Source organism: Phalacrocorax aristotelis, chromosome 4 (assembly GCF_949628215.1).
Source record: "Phalacrocorax aristotelis chromosome 4, bGulAri2.1, whole genome shotgun sequence".
NCBI lineage: Eukaryota > Metazoa > Chordata > Aves > Suliformes > Phalacrocoracidae > Phalacrocorax > Phalacrocorax aristotelis.
The window spans coordinates 30,910,009-30,931,274 of NC_134279.1; the positions used below are offsets into that span (position 1 = coordinate 30,910,009).

The 21,266-nt window shown below is 42.9% G+C and overlaps 1 protein-coding gene across 10 annotated transcripts in view; it reads right to left on the reverse strand.

The window, feature by feature from the left end:
- BMPR1B (bone morphogenetic protein receptor type 1B) overlaps positions 1-21,266 on the reverse strand; it is a 254,881-nt gene that overhangs the window by 71,716 nt on the left and 161,899 nt on the right. Inside the window, exon 1 of one of the 10 annotated variants that reach the window (XM_075090809.1) lies at positions 7,965-8,078. The exons of the other annotated variants lie outside the window; for them this stretch is intronic. The gene's annotated coding sequence lies outside the window, so the exon portion shown is untranslated. Of the gene's footprint in view, positions 1-7,964; positions 8,079-21,266 lie in introns of those variants that run through there. 10 annotated transcript variants of the gene reach the window in all.

Genomic DNA, 21,266 nt, shown 5'->3' on the forward strand with positions numbered 1-21,266 from the left:
TCCATTTGGGCACAAGGAACCAAGATAAGCTCAGTGACAGCCAACAATGAGGAAAAACACCACGTGATGCTTGTGCTTGCCTTTTATTTCTAACAAAGCTGTGTCGCCAAAAGGAAATAAAGCTGACTTACACACTCTGTCACTGTATGTTCTGTTCTCAGGAGTGTGGGAAACGCTTTTATCTTCATTCCTTACCCAGGGTATTTAATTAATAATTAATTTTATTTATTTAATACATATGTTGTTTGATCACAACATATGTCAATGTAGAACTAGTTTGTTAATCGTTACATTTCAGGACAGGATTTTGGTGCTTTTTTCCTGCCAAAGGAAAACCTAGCTGGCAGCTATAAAGGTTCACTCTGTATAGAAGTTGCCACAGTTAGAAAAAAAGTTATCCTATCACTTAGGCTGAGCAGACACAAGGCAAAGCTACCCATCAAAAGCCTCAGATGGTACCTAACCCAGGTGAAGGAAGAAACTAAGCCCATTTGTTTCTGAAGCTATGTCACTTATGCTGAATTTCCCAGTGCTACTGCATAGTCACCAAGACATTCCGTGGTTGGCAAGAAAGAGAAATTTGCTAGAAACCTCCTGCAAATGAAACCCAGCTGCTTAAGCACAATCCCAGATGTCTCCTGCACCGTGCGGCTTTGATAGATTAAATTGAGCATAAGAAAGAGATGAAATATTTATGAAAATTAAATTTGCAGGATGCATGTCAGTAAGCCTGAAAAACACTTTTTCAAATGAAGACAGGAAACCACATTTTTCACCCAACCGGGTTAGGTTAGGTTATAGCAGTGGTATTCATGGAGCTCCTGAGATGCTTATGTTTCTTGCAGACTGCTTAGCTTTTATTCAAAGCACTCATTCCAGAAACAGCAACTGCAAATACTGTCTCTTACACTAGTGTATCAAACATTTCTAAACAACGCACTCAAATGAAATATCATATTTTACTCCTTATCCACCAAAATCTAGTATTTCGAAGGCTGGGAAAAAACTCAAATCGCATACGGTACTCTGTGCCATGACACCATACCCTGGATACTGAATACTGCTGGAACAAACAAAATCCCCCTGTTTTACATTTAAGGGAATGCTATTGGATATTTAAGCAAATTAATATGTTCTGAGACATCTTCAGACTATTGTTTGGAAAACTTCATGCTTGTATTGGCTTCTTGAAAAGAGCAGATAAGGGTTAACGTGGTAAAAGAGCAACAGAAAGCATAAATTAATTAAGACAATATTTACAACTAAATGAAGCCATGGAAGTGTTAAAAACCTCCATTTTTCCAATGATAAACATCTTGTATAAAATCTCCAAACACAGCTAGCTTTTCTCTCTCTTCCTCTCTCCACAGTCCAGGTCTTGACTGTCTCAGCCAATCTGTTACCACTATGGTAAGTGCTACTACCGAATATGATCAGGTGTTCCTTTCCTAGCGGTTTCAACCCTTCACCCCTCCACAGGCAACTGTCTTAGAAAGGGTGGCATTCTCTTTCAAGGAGCTCTTCTCTCTGTTTTGGGGGACTGAGAAACCCAGAGGAGTTTTTTTGGGAGTTAATCTTTGTGATCATGTAGCACTCAATGACTTCAAATAGCCATACAGATACAGAACTATGACTTAATTCACACCTATGTGGTCTTCTTAGCAATGCAAAACTAATACACAAGATTAATATTTATTCTGTGGATTAATAATAGAGGGGCGGCAGCCCACTGTGTGGCTCACTGAATACTTTTGAAACAGAAATCAAAAGCCATTAACTTCGGCAAAGCGGGAACAGAGACCAGTCTAACACTTCCCATCGTCCCTGTGCTCTTCAAACGCCTCCTGAGCACGTTACAAGGCCACGGGACGACCCAGGACAGCAGAGCCGTCCCACAGGAGACCAGGGCTTTATTTGAAGAAGCCCAGTGAGCAACGTTTCCCAAACTCTTTCGAAAGAGGAGCAATGAATGACCCATTTCTTTTTCAAGGGATGTTTATACTCTAAGACTTGAGTACCTTTTATACTGCTGAGCTAACGCAAAGCCAGATTTCAGCAGAGAAGGAACAATACACTTTCTTAGCATGCATGTTTTGAGTTGTATTTATATGAACACACTGTCCAAAGCAGCAGTCCAAAAATTCGCTGATAGATGATCGGTACCGTTGCAACATCCACAGACAAACAGATGCCACAAAAAACAGTAGCATTAGAAAACAGCTCCCTACAGTCAGTTTGCAGTGTAAAATACTAAAAAATAGTAGAGCTGCAAATAAAAGTCAGTAAACAGACATGACTATTCTTGTCCTGGATAACCAAACTGACACACTAGTCCTGTTACTTTTTTAAAGGAGTTAAGCCTCCATTTCTGCAAAGTACTCAAGGAAGAGAGTAGCCCCGTCAGTCTCAAAAGGACCATTTAAATTTAAAATCATATAGGTGTTTGAAGTAACCTGCTGAGTAAACACTTCATGGTTACTTTAGCTAACACATGGCACATCTTGTTTCAGTCCACTTCAATATTGTGCTTTTTAGTGATGAATCTGGAACAAAAGGCATTAAAAAATGATACAAGTGAAACGCTTGCCAAACTGCAAAACAAGTCAGGCCTTCAAACCCAGTATCTTTGTCAAGGCCAGACAGCTGAGGACCTGACACTCAGTGGGTGATAAACTCCAGTTCAGAACAAGTGGGTGCAAAGCATGCTTCGTGTGTCCTGAGTTGAACCATATCTCCTAGAAAAACAAGGAGGGAGGGAATAAAGGAAGGAAAGATCCTAATATTGCTATCTTCCCTCCAGGTATGATGCTGAAGAGATCAGAATTTGAGCATCTGTGACGCTCACCACAAGCTGTTTTTATTGCTGATTAATAGTGAGAGATTAATAGCTGGGGATGCCGCATAATAGCTACAGTGTAAAGCTCTTGAACACACAGTCATGGTTATGCATTTAACAGCTGGGTTCATACTTTCAGTGGATTTTGCCATATGGTAACCAGGATCAGTTTACACTTACAAAATTATTACTTTAAACACATGCTGTACAACTACACAGCATAGCTACCTCTAAAGTAATGCAGCCCAAAGGTTACCTATCCTCATGTTTCCCGAGTCATCCTTCAGCTTTCAACGAGCCACACCATGTCAGGTACTACCTCCTAATTCCCACCATTTTTAGCTTTAAGCCTCTGAGTGTTAAAACGCATCGAGGAGCAGCAAAAATCAGAGGTGGGAGGCAGAGGCCTGGCACTTCGCCAGACAGCAACTAGACCAGCAGGTGAACGTGAATTTTTTTGGATTAAACCAAAGTACAGTACTGCCTGCTAATCCCTTGAGCAGTGAACTGTATGACAAGTAATTATACCAAAGAATTTTGTTACATCAGGTTTATAAATTCACCAGATTGAAACGATAATTAACAATTGCGTCTACTCAAAGTCCCTGCGGCTTTGGATCTGTTAATTGTAAAGGCTGATGTGTCACTCCACAGCATGAGGCTGAAGTATACCAACAGAGAGCACCATAGGCATAAGCATTACTTTCCTCCTTGAGGATACAACTGCATCCTGCCCAGTTTTCTCATACTTTCTCCCCCATATTTTTCACAAAAGCTACACTTTTTCATTCAGAAATACACCTCTGTGATTTCCAAGTACTGGTTTAGGACAAATCTACAATGTGATCGGTGCCTTTTGGAAAGATGCTAATTTGTGGCTCCACTTGGGATGCCGCCAATGGCAGTATGGGCAGATGGAAAAAATCTGTCAAATCAATATTCTCTATCTTACATGGGTGAGACGGGCAGGAAAAGCTACGGGTTTTTTTGATAAAGCTCCATTTTTACAGTAAGTTAAGGCGTACGCTTTGTTCCATGTGTAGGACTGATACAGCTAAGCAGTGCCAGATGCAAGGCGTTTGGGCCAAAACTACAATTTTGCCCCAAGACTCAACCTCTTACGCAACATTTCTTTCTTTTTTTGAGCTGAACTTTGCTCAGATTATGGGATAGAAGAGAATTTTCTAAAAAAAGAAGAGGTGTTCTGGCAAGAAGAGCTTTTGTCACCTGTTTCCTTTACAGGACAACCCTCTAGTTTGCATCATCAAGCTCAGCTAAGCATTGTTTCAAAACATCCAGTTAAATTAGCTTTTGGCCTACATTATTTGTGCTTTAGTTTTCAAATTATGATTACCTTTTCTGACTTTGCTTTTGAACATTTTATTCAGAAAGGATCTCCTTAAGTCTGAATTCCAGCCTAGAAGATTACCCTCTCTAAGTTTGTAATGCAAATTAGAAACAGAAAATAGCACTCAGTTCTAAAGCCTGAACACAAGATCTGCAGTTCAGTCTGACTGAACTGCTCTGCCTTTCCTCCTTACACTTTGATCTCAAGTTCAGAGAACAGCAGATTAAATTCAGCCAAAAATACCCCAGTGCACAGACAGAGATGAGCAGTGGCCAACATAGATCTGTCAAGAACAAACCATGTCAAAAGTATTTAAATTCCCTCTAGCACAGGGTATAGGCCTTGTGGACACAAGACAAGCAAGTTTGCACGTCAGCTGGAGGACAGGACTAGTATTCAAAAACATTCTTAAGAAGTTGGAGAAATGACTGGGAGAAGGTGGGGTGCTATTCAGCCAGTATAACACAATTCACAGTTGGTGTAACACAACGCACACATGCAAGCAATTGCAGAAATAAAGGCTCTCAGGTCTGAGTTCTGCATTTTGAGGAATATACGGAGAGACTGAAAAATGCACAGCAGAGGCCAGCAAGAGTAATCGGAGACATTCAATACTGGACAAATAGAATTGGGCTTGAACTGGAGCAAAAAAGATCAGACTACACTTAAGACTAATTCTTTTAGAGGTGATGAGAGGGATGTACTGGAACACTTTCCTGGAAACCTGTGGTCTCCTCATCACAGAAGGAAAGTCAAATATTGGTAACAAACATCATATGCATGTAAGAGGGACTGACTAAACTCTTGGCGTAGCCTTCCTGCCCTATATCCAATGCAAATCTGCCATTACATTAATAATGTATTTAATATTAGTAACCATATGGAACCATCAGGATCCCCCCCAGGTGTATGGACAGGCAAAAGGCAGACTCCACCAGCTAATAATTCATGTCCCTGCTGTGACCATCCAGCAAGGAAACAGAAGCTTTGAAGGGAAAGAAGAGAAGCATCTACTAAGCAAATTGACGCTAGAACGAATATGGCTTTAGAAAACCTTGCGCTTGGCCTGAGGCACAGACTGAATTACTTAAAAGACCTCTTAATTTGATTTTAAGCTCTCTTTTCATAACAACCTCTGAAATTGCCTAGAGCAATGAGACTCTGACCCATAACCCAAAGGGTAGGAGGAAGCAAAGTGTTACAGTCACATAACTTAAAAAGAAAAAAAAAACAAAGAATATCATTACACAATGCATCACTTTACAACGTTTTTTTCCCCAAGGATTTAGCTCCTAAAACTATCCCAAAGCACTCAACTTCAATTGTCATCACCTTCTCTTTCTTTAATTGCTGAAAAATTTTACCAGATTCCACCTCACGTTCGGTATTTCAGAGGAGGACACGAAGCTGGTGAGAGCACTTGTGGGAGCCCACATGGGTGCTCCCTGGCAAAGATTCCTCAACACAAGCCTCTCACCCTCTGAGCAGTGCTGGCAAACAAGAATATACAGTCCTTGAGAGGGAAAAAATCCTGTGCTGAACAAGCCACTAGTTACATTTCCTAAAAATTTTGTACAAGTGCTCAAAAATCAAGGCAAGATTTTGCTCCCCACTGCCATGAAGTTGGGAACGCATTTCAAACGCAAACTGTGAACTCTCGAGCTGCTGGGTTGCAAATTATGTTACTGGGAATCTCCTACTGACGCTTGTAGTCCCACTGTTGATAAGACACAATATCTGAGTATCTTATCTTTTGCCGTAACTTTTGCATGCTCATCTTTGTGCCTGCAGTTCTACAGAGGGGGAAAAATCTTGTTATGTTCTGGACAAGAGAAGTTTTCTATGCGTGTCTTTCAGCAACCTACTGCGTTTCTTCTACAGATCTGCCTGATGCCCTTGCAGATGCTCCTAAATCAGAATACATCTGATCTCTTTGAAGGTCATCGCACCAAGATTCTCAGTGTCTTTAGGAGCATATTATTTTGGCTTAAATAACTCTGAGGATAATCTAAGAACCCCCTTGTTTTTCAAGGGATCACACACACACAAAAAAAAGTGTCAAAACATTTACCCATCAAAATTTTAGAAGGGAACAGAGAAACTAGTAAGACTCAGAAACATTTATGACTCCGGGTTTCAGGGGAGTTGATCCAGACCCAGCTGCACTCCCCACTTCGGCAGCAGAGGGTGCTGGCAGAATACTGAGGGTCCCTGAAAAAATATTCACAGCTGGTTGGTCAGGTGGGACTGCAATTTGTCCAGATACTTGACACAAGTATCATTTAGGGAGAACAGCACCTGTGAACGGTTTTAAACTAGGCTTTCAGTATCACCTACAGTCCATAAGATCTGCTCATCCCACGCAAAATTGTGCGGCGGGCTCACTCCTATCCCTCACCTACATCGTCTGCAGTCAAGTCTGAAAACGAGGTCAAACGTTAGATATAAAACATCAGTCCAGCAGCTCATGTGATTCAAGGAGAAAATGATCGACCAAGGATCGCCCGCTTGAATATGAACCGCAAACACCAGTACAGACTCCTGCAGTCCAACCGCCGCTCTGAATCCTGCTCTACAGCTACCGTGCTCTCCCCAAGCCCAGCTGCTCCCACGGACACTGCGTCCACTTCCCACCACATGAAAGCTTTCAGGACGAATGGACTACACGAGTGGTGCTGCTCTTTCTTCTGCTCCTTAGCTTTAGCACATCTTACTAGGAAGCCAAAGTAAAACAATCTCAAGCATGAGAAAAACTCATGGTTGATGCTGAAGGGCTGTAGGTGAGGTCACAGAAAGCTTATCTGTTTAGTTAATGGAACTGACTAATTTATGGGGAGAAAGAAAAACCTTCCTTGCTGTGGGTATTTTTTTCTCTTTTCGGATGTGATAGCTTGCCAGCTAGCTGCTTCGTGATGAAAACATCCAAGCCAAAACATCAAGAGTGTTTCATTAAATTATTTACCACTTTTAAAAAGACACCAAGCTTAACAGAAAAACGTCTCTTCGACGACAGTAATTTTACAGTTCTTCCATAGAACATCGGGACGTGAATGAAGCGCGCTACTGTAAGCACATTTATAAACTCCCAAACACAACATCTCATTTCACACCACGTCCTGAACTTGTTTTCAAATGCAATTCTTGTAAGCACGTTTCAAACCCATTAACCCAAGTTCCGTAGTTTCGGTCCCCACAACGAATACAGCTACTCTGATTCTGCTGTCAATCAAAATTCTGCCTTATTGCACTCTGTTTACTGCTAATTACTGCCCCTTTTCCTTATTAGCTATGTCAAATTTTTGCTCCTTGATGGGTAAATACGGCATTTTCACTTGTAATTAGCATGATGCTTTCCTGTTAAAACCGAAGCACGAACAAGTTCGGTCTTCCTACAAAACCAGCACAACGTTTCTTGGTCTGCAGCTACTACTAGAAAATCCCCTCGCTGTTAAAAGGGGTAAACGGCCAAAAGTTAGAAAAAGCATCAGCCTAAGCCGCTCTCAAGATTTCTAACGGCAGATTTCAGAGGACGCGGTCGCCCTGCAAGTTCTTCTCTCGAGCGGTGCAGGCAGCCTCCGGTGGTGCCACCCAAAAGCACACAGCACCGGGGCCGCTGCTGGTGCCGGCCCCGCCGCGCCGGCGGTTTCTGCAAGCCCCCGCCCCGGGAGCATCCTCCGAGGAGATGCCGCCTCCGGGCAGCCCCCCAGCCCCAAAATGTCAGCGCCGAGCTGCAAGCGCCCCTCGCCGCCCCCTCCCCGCCCGCCGCCGCTCCCCGCTCACCTCGGGCGCGCAGCCGGAGCAGCGCCAGCAGGGCCGGGCGCCGCGGCCAGCGCCGCTCCTCCCGCCGGCCCACGGCAGCGCCCGCCGGCCCGGCCGCCGCCTCGCCGCGCCCCCTTCCCCGGCTCCGGCCCCCTCAGGCGGCGGGAGGGAGCCAGACGAGCGGCCACCCGCCGCCCCGCCACCCCCGGGCACCCGCGACACGCGGGCGGGGCGGCGGCGTGGGGCCCCCCGCCCTGGGCGAGGGACCCCTCGGCTCCCCCCCCGCGCCCGCAGACCCCCAGCCCCGCCGTCCCGTCAAACTGCTTCAGGCTTTCGCACGTCAAACGCCTCTTTGCCTGCAAAGGGACCACCGGAGCGAGCCTCGGGCGGGCGGGCGGGGGGAAGCGCTCCCGAGCCGCAGCCGGGACGGAGGGGACACAGGAGACGCACAGAAACACTTCTGCATGGCGTTACTCGAGATAAGGCACCCTCCCCGAACCGCTTTTCACTGGACAGCCGGTATAAACACTTCCCAAGCTGGTGTCGTTCCTCAAGTACTAAATGAGCTGCCCCGACATACGTGCCGCGCGTGATGCCCCTATAAGCCTGGCAGGGACTCAGGCACACGCGCGGGTTTACCCTCACCCCGACGGAGACAATTCGCGCAGCGGTTGGGCCGCTTCTCCGCTGGGCACACTGAAACAAAGCCATCTCATCTATGGCTGGGGTTATTAGGCTGCCACCGTAATCGTTTCTTGATATTTGCTCAGCAAAATATAATTTTCAGCTGATAACGCCAATTCTGATCTCTTGCCCAGAGAAAGGCTGCTGAGGTAGCATAAACGGATGCAAACCCAGGAGACAACCCACCTTCACGCCTGCCCCTTAGGATAGGAACAAGAGTTTGGAACAACTGCTACGGCATCGAACAGCAGAAGTAGTATGTGGTCTACATTATTGCGCAAAACACAGGTGAGGCCCCTAAAACACCGAACACAGCAACATAACAGGAAAATTCCAGGTTGACGTACCACACCAAGAGACTCCCAACTCCCACCGAGCAAAAAAACCAAGATCGGGGTAAACTAGGTATTTACACATAAACTCCATATCAATATATAGTCATTACTGACCACACTATTACTTTTATCTATAAGAATGAGAAAAGTACATTTCGTGATTCATTACCTCGTTTTTGGCCATGTTTGTTCAGTTTGGCACCGATACTGGACTGCTGTAGCCAACAGAAGCCCGGCATCTCGGTGGGCAGATTCCACCACCACACTTCGGATGGTATTTTGCTCCAAAAAAGTGATCTCCCAGAAGCTTTCTGGGGAAGATCCACATCTTTGATGATGCTTAGTGAAATGGAAGTCTTTGAAGTGGCCGCCCAGCAGCTGTCATACAACGATTAGTAATAACAGGATGCAATTCAGCTTCATGTGACAGAGTAATCTGGCCAAAGCGTTCATAAACCAGACCTTGACCAACTTTCAGAAATGTGATGGGCATTACTCCTGTCTTCCCAGTGATGTGTGGAATTTCTTTTTCTTTCCTCATCCTGTTGTTTAAAACTCTATTACCTGCTTGATTACTACACCATTTTACAATGCAACTGCAACACAGACAGACATTTCTATGCACATGGTTGGAATACATCATTTACGTGACTATAATTTTTCAGTCTTTCTCAAGTGTTTTTATTGGAATATAGAGCAAGAAAGTAACATGGTAGTGTGTAAACTATTTATTTTCTAGTATGGGTCCTTATTACAGATTTGCTCCACACATAGCAGTTTCCATGGGAAAAAAATTATCTTAGTTCTAAAAGTCATATTTAACCTATATGCTGTCTTCAAAAAAGCATGCCTGATGCTTCTGTCCCGAGCTCCCATGTAAGCACAAAAAAGAACCCCATTAAAGCAATGCTTCAGCATCTGCTTGACACCATTTTAAGTGTTTCTATTACTAAACCAAAAAATCCCAAACTGCCACATATCACACATCTTTCTTCAAACACCACAGAGCAGATCATTCTTCCCGCGTCAAACACAGGATGGCACTCCTATGACCTTTTTGACTGCAAGATGCAAGAGAGTCATTATTTTGGACACTTGGGACAGACACTACAAGCCCCAGATGTGTGACCATAAAGTACTGGATGAATTCAGAGCTGCAAATATCTGATTCTGAAAGACTGCCATTAAAAGTATGGGGAATCTAACTGGGGTGCTTTTATTAAGCCAGGAGAATCAGCACGAAAAAAAAAAAACCACGAGTTTCTTGGGCAGACTAAAGCAAATATAATTGTTTAAAAACCCGTCTTTAGTTCATGTTTTTATCTGTCCATGAGTGTAACTAACAGTGCAGTAGCAAGGTCAAAACTCACAGTGGGAAGAACCTCAAACGCAACTGGAAAGCTGCACCATGACGGGGCCGTTTAAGTCAGCGTGTGCTGGGATGGCCACCGTTGGCTAACCGGGCTCGCTGAAGGAAACCAGAGAAGTGCAAGTAGGCACGTAAAGGTTGGCCGAGGTAGAGCACCTCTTAAAAGTTACTGGCTTTAATAGTTTTTTTTCAGTGTTCACCACCAGTGCCTAATAGGGGTTTGGGTGTGGATGGCAGGAGGACTAATGGTTTATCTCTTTAAATTAGGCTTCCTTGCAAATCTGTACAGGATATATGGCTATCAGGTGGCATTCCTCCTTGGGACAGTGGCTAAGAATAAAGCATAAATTACTTTAACACATATCTTGATCACCTTTTGGAAGAAAAGAGAGGGGGGAAAAAAAAGTGTGACATGGCTGCTCAAAACACCATGTGTCATGGATTTGATGACACAAGAGTTTTCCCTCCTGTCCCATATTCCAGTGTTCTGACCTTAACATGAATAATGCCATCCCATTCAGCAGAGCACAGAGGTGACAGCTCAGTGACGGGAAGCAAAGGAAAAAGAGAGGTTGTTCGCAGATACACGTCCTGCTCATGTTTTTCTACTGTCTTCAGAGTTCAAGGTGTGAGCTGCAGCTAAGGAATCTTTTTTTTTGTCGTGCACTTTCAATGAGGAGCAGGACACGCCTGTTGTTATTAGAGCACAAAGCAATATAAATAAATGAAGCAAGCAATAATGGGCTGTAATTACAGGATTTGTAGGCAGGCTGTCAGCGTTCGTGGATATTCCCCTCAGTCCTGGGGAATACATCCGTATTACACACTTATTCATACAGAGTATGTAAGCAAGCAAAAGTACGGCAAATTACTGCCCTGATAAGGACCTTATATTTCCAAAAACGGAAAGAAAATTTTCAAGTTATCATAAATGTGGAAAAAAATATTTTCACATCATAGAGGATGACATCATTGTTTCCATAGTTGTTAATGTCATCAATGATGTAACTGTATCTTTGATTTCTTCCTGCTAATTAGGCTATTTTCCTATATATTTTGTGTTCTGTAAAAGCTCTTTGCCCATTAAAATCCTTTTCTAAGCAGAAGCACAAATCAAAAAAAGTCTAAATTAACAACATTTCATTGCTTTTCATTTCATTCTTTTTTTTCCTAGTTTAGAAAACAATCCAGTACTTAAACTACAGTAAGTAATATCCACAAATGGAAGGCTCTTCCTTCAGACAAAACTTGCTTAGTGATGCTTTCTCCGTGAAAGCTGGCAGCAATTAATTCTTTACAGCACTATTCTCTAATATTTTTACTCGCTTTGTGGTGAAACGTGGTGTCCCCATTCATGGAGCAAACTCAAAAAGAATAAAGAGATGCTTTCACTCCACTTTGGAAAACTGAGGCATTCAAACCCAGGGAGAGGCAGACAACAAAAGCTGTGACATGCTTAGAAATCTCTGAAAAGACTCTTAAAGGGCACCAGAGAAGTGAGTTGAACTTCTTCTGCCCAAGTTTCTTCTCTCCTGCCCCGCTCCACCCATGGGGTGCTCCACCAGCAGCCCCGAGAGGAGCGGCTCACCCCAGCCCCTGCATGGGGACAGCCACCACCTTGCAAACAGCCCCCATCCCCCTGCAGCCCGGCTGAACGGGCCATCTAGTATTCCAGGCACGTTGTCCTCTGGGATTTGGTTGGTTTTTTTTTTCCCAGAGATCTGCCAAAGTTTCCCCTCCCCTCTGTCACCTCCCCCCCATTTGGAAAGGGTAAAATGGGAGCGAGAAGGGAGAAAATCCCATAACTTGTCCGAAGCATGCAAGGATGATTTGTGTTCTCACTTATGGGGTATGACTGTCACCATTGATCTGCTTTCAGGCCTAGATTACATCTGATAAGGGCTGACCTTATTTGAGCATTCACACATTATGCACTCATGGAGAGCACACTGGACACAAAAGTCTCTCAGATGTTCTGGGCATCAATCACGCTCACAGCATGGAGGCTGCCAAACTTTTCTTCCCTTTAACTTGGGAGAGGAGAGGGTAGTCCAAGACAGACTTAATAAAGTTTAAAGCTGTGCCACAGTATATTTGGGGCCCATTGTCTTCTAAAAGTGTGCTTTTCAACAAATTCTCTGCAGTTACTACGGGCAACAATTCGTCTTTAACAAATTGGGGGCGGGGGGGGGGGAGAGCAGACTGTAGGGAGGAAAGGAGGCGAACAAATGGCTTGCCAGCTCCTTCAAAAAAAAAGCCAAACAACCAAATCCCACCTCTCTCTTATTTGCCACATATTTACAAAAACAAAGTAATTTCTCAAAATCATTCCTAAAACCGGAGTAATTTCAAAACATGTCTTGAAGCAAATCACATCCTTAAGAACTCATGAACCTATTGTTCGCCACATGCAAATACTTACACTCGTTACCTCAAATAATGTGTGCTGTTGTAAACATCTTAGAAACATCACTGACCACTAAAACATTTCATCTATTGCAATGACCGACACCTCTGTTTAAACTTTCCTGATTTCAGAAGAATTACAAGCAGTTTTATAAAACTGCTTCAGTCTGCACATTTATTTTAAATTATGAGAGTCAGGAGGAAATAAGAGCACACAGCAGGCAATGTAGCACTGCTCTGAAATGTACTTACCAGCAGGGCCCAGCTTAATTTGTAAAGTCTAAACTCTCATACAGTATCATCCTTACAGACAAAACAGACTCTACAAACTGCGAACTTTCATGGAAACAAATAGCCCAAATTAACAATCACACCTACCTCTCAAACATCTTTTGTTCCTCATATCTGCAGACAACATGAAATGACTCTCAAAACAAGGTCTGATTTGCTTTGCCAGAACATGCCTGTTAACTCTGAAACTTACTTAGGCCATGTAAACTTTCTTTCTTCCACAGCTGGCCACTCCAGCAGTAACACTGAGCTAAGGCATTTTTCATATGACTGGAAATAAATAAGTACAAAATGCAAACATTCATCAACCAAAGCCTTGGTCAGGATACCCTAAGGAGTTCAGTGTGTTCCTTCTTTTTCAGTTTTAGGTGCTCTCAGTGATGGAGGGTTTGTTGCTGTAGTTTGGAAGATCCGTTCACAGTACGATGCATCTCATCATGGGGAAGTTCTGCTGCTTTTCCAGAGCTGGTTGTTTTTTTCTCCTTCCAATTTAAAACCATTTATTTCTCAGTCAAAAGTGACTGATCCTTGAGAAAGGGAGCAACACACTGCCAAGAGAGGTGAAAAGACCTTTGGATTAAACCATGGGAAAAGTATATTGAGAAGGAAGTAGGTTTCAGGCACAAGAAGATCTAGTAGCTTCCAATAAAAGCAACATATCCAAGATGACAGCACAGGCAAATCCACTACCAGTTTCTCTAAATTTTCACTTAAGCCATTCCCAGCAGTAGTTCAGACACTCACTGCCTTCAGGAGGCGCATTTCCTAGCGAGGACCTGCTGTGGCTCTGCATCAAGTGTTGCAACATAGTCTTTTTAAAATACAAACAGACGTGTGTCTCATCACATGTGGGGATCAGGATGTGGCACCCTAACTAGAGGCTGAGATTTAAGTCCAAGCATCATGTCTATAAAGCTGTGTTCAGTCTTAACTGAAGTCTTCATTAGAAAGTTTTTGGCTACACAGCATTTGGATCACAAAGTTTCAATAAAGCAATCATCCCAGTAATAGGTCTTACCCAGCCTAACAGGATTGGGTCTGTTTTTTTTTTTCTTGGTTAAAAACCAACCATAAACATAAGTTAAAACTTGCAATATTTTGATGAAAATAAATGAATTTCTTTTACTAGTGTAAACATACACACGAACATACACACATAGATGCTCACCCTGGTAAAAGTTCATTTGTTGTTTTCAAATGCGTTACCATAATATAGAATAAAAGCACATTTCTCTGACAAGCTGGATCAAAACCTAAATGTGAGAGGGAAGAGTGCATCTTTGCCTTTTAACAAAGCTCCTTGCTAGGCTGACTATACTTCAATAAGGAGCCAGTATTATAAAAGGTATCTATTTAGGAAAGTTAAAGGAGCTCAGACGTGTGTTTGACTTAAACCAGAAACTATTATTTACAGTGTTTTGTCATATTCTGCCTGATCTTGCAATGAGAACCTGCACAGACCTTTACTTGGTACTCCAACCAGAAGTTACCCGCACAAACTGGGAGCCCTGCAGCCACCATCAGCTCAAACAACTGCGCACCCCACAGCAATGTATCTACCGCACTGACCATATCTAGCCAGCTGTTGAGCCAGAGCAGGCTTTTGTCCACATGTCTCAGACTGGGGCAACACAAAACCGCACCTAGCTACAAAGATATCCCCCAAAACGTCGTATCAAAGAATCACACATAATAGTAGGGGTTGGAAGGCACCTCTGGAGATCATCTTGTCCCACCCCCCAGCTTGAGCAGGGACACCCAGAGCAGGGGGCACAGGATCGTGTCCAGGTGGGTTTTGAATGTCTCCAGGGAAGGAGACTCCACAACCTCCCTGGGCAGCCTGTGCCACTGCTCTGTCACCCTCTATATAACATATATAACATAGTGATCTCCACACTGCATCAGACCAACAGCTCAGCTTGTCCATATTCCTGCCTCGAATAAAAGATATTTGCTTTTTATTAATTTTTAAATGCATCGCTTTTTAATTTCATTGGGATGTCTCCTGTCTTTTATTATGTAAAAGGTTAAATGGAAGAATCCAATTTGCCTTCTCTTTTGATATGTATTATTTTATTTTCCTCCTTCTGTCTCCTCTTATTGAAGTCCTCTCTAACCAGCCCGCAAATTTTAAACTCCTCGCTCCTCTAGGAGATAGTTAATCTCATATTTTAGTCACCCATCTAATTCTGCTGCACCTTTTTATCGGCTGAGGCAGCCAGATACGAATGCAGTGTTCCTGGAGGGATGTGGCACGTACTGAGCCACAGTCACTTTCAGGAATCAGCACTATCTGCTGTTTGGAGTCAAATGTTTTATTAGCTTCCCCCCCCCCACTGTGCAAAGTGGAAGATCTCAGTGACTTGTTCAAGAGGACAAGAAGGATATTTTTGTACTCAGTGTTATTTCAACATTCAGGAAATATACCAGCATTTCATATTTGACAATGTGCATTAGCCAAAAATGCTTGAACCTTCCCATTGATAGCACTTCAGCAAATCTCTCATGGATGTGCTGATTCTTTCTGATCTAAGCTAATTCAGATAATTCCTTTTTCCTTCTCTGAAGTCACTCTTTCCTCCAAAGCCTAAAATATCCAAAACCAGTTCCAGAAGTAGTTGTTACTGCCTTCCTGGTTAACATGGCAGGAGCAGTGTGCCTCCCAAAACTATTTTTTTTTAACCCTTTCCCTCTCAGTATGCCAAGGGATAAGGCTGCAAGACAACCAAAGAAGAAAACCAACAGAGATGGATGGTTCGGTGTGATGGCTGGGTACAGAGGGGAGGAGAGCAAGGGGAGCGCTGTAACTACCCTCAAATAACTCGTAATCATTCACACTATTTTTTAGGGCTTTCCTCTCTTATCTGCATGCGTTAGTGCAGCCATATTTTTGGTGCATGCAGTTTGCATGCCCCCCTTGGCACCCGCGCTGCCAAAGGCAGGATGTTGTTCTCCCTGGGCAGCACAGCCAGCCTCCCGCTGGGACACCAAAACCCCCTGTCCCCAGGAGCCCACCCGCTCGCCTGCCACAGGCAGAGCTGGCAGCTGCTCTTCAGCCCCTTTAGCCACCTGGGAACCTAAATTTAGCCCTCGGGCCTGGCCAGAAGAAACGATTGAAGTGTCAAGGGCAGATGGGCTCAGTCCTATTCTCGGCATGCCGTTAGGGAGCTTAAGCAACGCGCGTCCATCTCTGTGCACGTCTGCTCCAGCTTGGTACATCATTTGACAAACCAACCATCTCCCTGCTGGGTGAGATTTTTCAAGGTGGTTCTAATGCCAAATAACATGCAAATTTGAAAGCATGAAATGTCAAGGTTTAAACCTACATCAATATGCCACTCCGTAAATTTTGTCTTCTTTTATAACTGAGAAAAATTATGCTAATGGGTTTTAAGCATGCATAAAAATAATACATAATGCTTTTATAACATAAAGTGTTCTCACCAAATAAGTTATGGAAGTGTCTCTTGGTCCAATATCTTATCAGTATATAATTTCATATTTTCATTGCAGTTAGCATTTCAACCTCCAAGCAATAAATGAACAAAGACATAGATTTATTCCCCTCCTCCTCGCCCCCCAAATGCATGTCTGATGGATTTGGAAAGTGTCCTACAAGTTCAAGATAGGCATCTGCCAAAATAAATCCGACACTAAATGCTTGCAGAGGATTTTTTTTCTTCCATACCTCTTACTTGCTGGTTAACAATTTCCAGTTGAAATAACTTTTTTTTTTTTTTTCAACTGAGCAAAACAACGTGTTCCTCTGTTTGTAGTCACATCGCTCTGTAGGTTGGACTTCACAGCAGGTCACCCTGAAGAACCACAGTGGCACTCTGGGTTTTAGGTACCCAGGCCTCCAGGGATGTTAACACCGTAATATACACCCACTACTTATAACTTTCCTATAATGACAGGTGCGCAAAGACCACAGAAGTAACCAAAAACACAGAAAGTTAATGCATATCATGACTTCAGTGTCTCAAAGAGCACAAGCAGTACTTGGCATCAAAATAAATCTCAGCTGTATTTACAAGTTTACCACAAGCACATGTAAGAAAAAGCAAAAACAACCAAATTACACTCCATTGCTAGTAAATTCTTTGTATTACAACAGAAGACATATCAAAACTTCAAAGCAGTCCCTAATATGACGTGGACAGAATACAGCCTCTCGGAGTCACTTCTAACTGGTATGATGAACTTGAAGGCAAGTAGGAGCTTGCACGTTCCACTGGGCTACTGAATTTTCAAGTAGTAATTTCAGTATTGCTTACTTCTGAGATATTATTAAAAATAAATCCGCATTTGAAGATATTTCACTTCAACGGTATCCCTTCTTTTGGTGGAAGGTTTTGTTTGTTTTCTGTTCTCTTAGCTAAAATGCATATTAAACATTTTAAAAAAAAAAACCTTGACTCTGCCTCTTTAAATAAGTAGACAGCTTCTTTATTCCTTCACATTCCTTCACCTGTCCCCAGTTACACAGCACAGCTGCTTGCGGGTTTAGGATTTTTTTTTGTGAAGTAACAGTTCATGATAATCTCATTAAATCCTTTCTAACACTTTCCAGTTCATACAGGATTTCCTTCGCCTGGGCAAGTGGAGCAAGTATTGGCTGTTTAAGCAATCTCTGTGCAAAAAGGAAAAAAAAAAAAGGTCACCCACAGCCCTCCTCACAGAGCAACACACAGCAGCCGGAGGGTGCTTGGCCCCAAGCGGGGAGCTCAAACAGATCTGGAGAGGCAGCAGCTCTCTTCGCTGTCTCTCTCTACAGCTGAAAAACAGCATTAAAAGTGTAATCCCCAATATCTTCTGTGTGTAAAACAAATCATGCGCTAAGAGAGCTCCTTTAGCTGTAAATCATCCTGTTTAAATGTAGACAAGTCCCTCTCCCCCTTAGCCTAGGAAGTACTCATCTCAAAGGAGCCAGGGAGCTGCGCTTTCCGAGGGAGGCTCCATGACCAGCTTGGCTGCTCAGACATCTGAGCCATTCCCAAGAACGGGAGACCAGCCTCCCCAGGGAAACAGAGAGAGTGAAACAAAAGCAAGGGAAAAAAAAAAAAGGAGGTCTGATTATTTCCTAGATATACCTTCTATCAGATCTTACAAGCTATGCTGTGTGTGTCCTGAAATCATTTTCAAGGAGGGACCTCCACAGAGAAGCCTTGGTGATGAGCAGATGTAAACGAGACATTGGGAGTGACAGCAAGAAAAGCTGGGATGTCTTAAACTGCTCTACAAGGAAATGCGAACAATTTTTAGGCTCCATTACAAGACTGTTTATAGCATCAACCGCTTCTATCCAAACGGTCAGTTTTCATTTCACTGTACACGGTCTCATCAGTGTCAGTTTAATAGGATTTTTCCCTATTTACATGCACTTAAATGGCAAATGCACGTTTCCTTCTCCAACTGCCAAAAACTACTTTTTCAACTTGCCTGCCTAAGCCCATCCAAAACGAGCAACGCAAAACATGTAAGACAGTTTAAAGTCTGTAGAAAGGGCTGGCCAGCTCAGGTATCTGGGTAACAAATATTTTTACAGGCCTTTCAGTGGCTTAAATCCAGGACAGCTCTGCAGTGATTTATTTGTCTCCAACAGCTCTAGGGTGGCCTATGTAAAGTTAGCTGGTAATCACAAACCAGGTCCCCAGCGGACACGTTCCACACCCAAGGCAGCAGCGACTGGTGCCCTCTTGCTGAGGGTCACAGTAGAAGGACCAAGGACTGAGGGGGGGGATACGGGATATCTCATGCCATCAGAAGGAACGGGGCTCAGCGGCAGAGCATTATGCTAGGATTTTGCAGGATCAAAGCACAGGTCATCTTATTTAAGCTATAAATACAGGCGTCACTTTTTATGATCGCCCTGCTAGCACTTTGAATAAGCATTAAACACAGTTTTTAAGGGTTATGCAGTTTTGTCTTTCAAAAGCATGCTTCCGTAACAGCACACAGCATAGGCTGTTTGCAGTCTGAGTTGCTACTGCAGCTCACATTTTTTAATCTGGCAAGGTGAAAATTGTCCCTAGGTCGCAGTGTGGAAGGGAGCAAATATTAATGGCACAACCTGTATGTTCACCATTGAGGGCAGTTCCGATGCCTGAGACTTCACTTATGAAGACTCTTTACATAATTGTAACACCTTATTTAAGATAGAATTGGTTGTAAATCTCCATGCTCTGAAAGTCTGCAAGTCTTGTCGCCGCCTCCTCTGCTGCAGGGCACCCTCAGTACGCTGCCCTGGCCTGCAGGCTCCAGCGTCATTGATAGAACAAAACACGTGAAATATAATTAGTGGTATAAGCCTCATCGGATGGTGCAGTAACATACTTTTTAATTCTGGTACTCTCTTAACGTGAAGATTGCCAATCAACAAGCTCCCAGCCACCCACTGCAACCAAAGTAAGTGCTTGCTCTGGTCAGGAGTAACTAGCCCAACAATTATCACGCAAGTCTTATGATGCTGAACTCGCCTCAGTCAGTCATCGCTGAAAGGGCTGCTCAAGTAATCCACAACAACGGCTTAGACCTTGGCAGCTCCAGTACCACAGCAGGAATTTTACCCAGTCTCCAAAAAGCAGCATGTGCATACACCAAAAGCATACGGACGCCTTTATTCTACAAAATCACACCAGGCTGGCACGGGCCACTCTGTGATGTATTAGAGGAAGCTCTTGAGAGCTCATTAAACTTCTGTCACTAAACTCCCCAAATGTAACTGAAGTTGCAATGAATTTCTTTTTTCCTGCCTCCTATGCAACTCCATCCACCTCTGCCAAAACATCCAGGCAAGATGGAGGCTAAAGTGTAGTGCCTATAATTTTTGTTTAGCTGGGATAATAATTCAGCAACATCTGCATGGTCAGTTCACGTGCTGATGCAAGTCTGGTATCTTCACTGTCTCTCAGTGACCATAAACCATTGTCAGGCTTTGGTAATTCTCATACTCTCAGATGAAAGCTCGAAGGTGGTGGGAGACTCCCAAATCTAACGCAACCAAAGCAAACACAGAAATGCAACTCCTTTTCTTGAACAATTCCCACTATCTTTGAGACACATGATTCAGACAGACATTACAGTTTTATGCTCTCAATTCCTACTGTATTCAGTCAGGACTAACATAATGAGTACCTCGTGTCTAGATTCAGTTTTGACACATTTTTCATTAATTTTGGCTGATCTATTTTTGTTATATTCTCTGTATGTACCGTCTTTAAAATGCACTATTTTAGTTCTCTGGCTGTAGATAACACACTAATCTCAGCACTTGCAAATATTCAATGGGAAATAAGAACTAGACACTAGAAGTCACATGCTCATTTAAAACATGTAGCTGGACAGTATCAACATGACACAGGGTTAGTACATTAAAATTAACCTACAATTCTGTAATATCATCAAATAGATCGACCTGCTAATAAAAGGAAACACATTTCCATAAGAATACAAGTGGTATCCAAGTAACAATTCCACAATGATACATTTGCAATTAAAGAATTACAATAGACTACTCTTATTTTTTCTCTCTAATGTTAGGTTGTAATTCATTATTGTACAGGCAGCTGAATATTAACTTACAGCTTCTGTTCTTTGTCTTTGTAGTAACTAGGAAACGTTTTCAAGGTCAAATCCTGATTTTATTACTAAGATATCTACACACCAAATTTCTGAGGTTGTCTTGTTTTCCTTTACCTGATTGGTTGTTCTCATCTTTCTTTATCAAGATACAGAACTATTAATAAAATCTATGAGGAACTGACTGCCAGACTGACAAGAGTGCAGAGGAGTGGGTAACACAACAAAAGCAGAAGGAGTTCTATTTACTGCTATCCTGTAACCAAAAAGGCTAATTTCCTATAAGACCACAAGACTTGGAAAGCATATGCGTGGTTATAAGAAAGCAGAGCCATTTAACAAGTCAATGTTTGCAGGGCGCAGCCAATTTTTTATTTAACTATCCATTTATGGTGACAGCCTTTTAAGTGCAAGAGTGTGAAAATCAGATAAAACATGATCTTTAATTATCTTTTTATGTGGTCACTTCATATATTATATCACAACGTATCACTCATTAACGTTGCTATATTATATTAGAAAGGGATCATATTTAATCAAGTTACAAGCAAAATGCATTACATTCTAAAAATTATTTTTCATACGCAGCTATGTTTCTGTCAATAATTACATTTCTGAGTGTTGCTCATATTGCATTGATGCCCGAGAGGAAGGAAA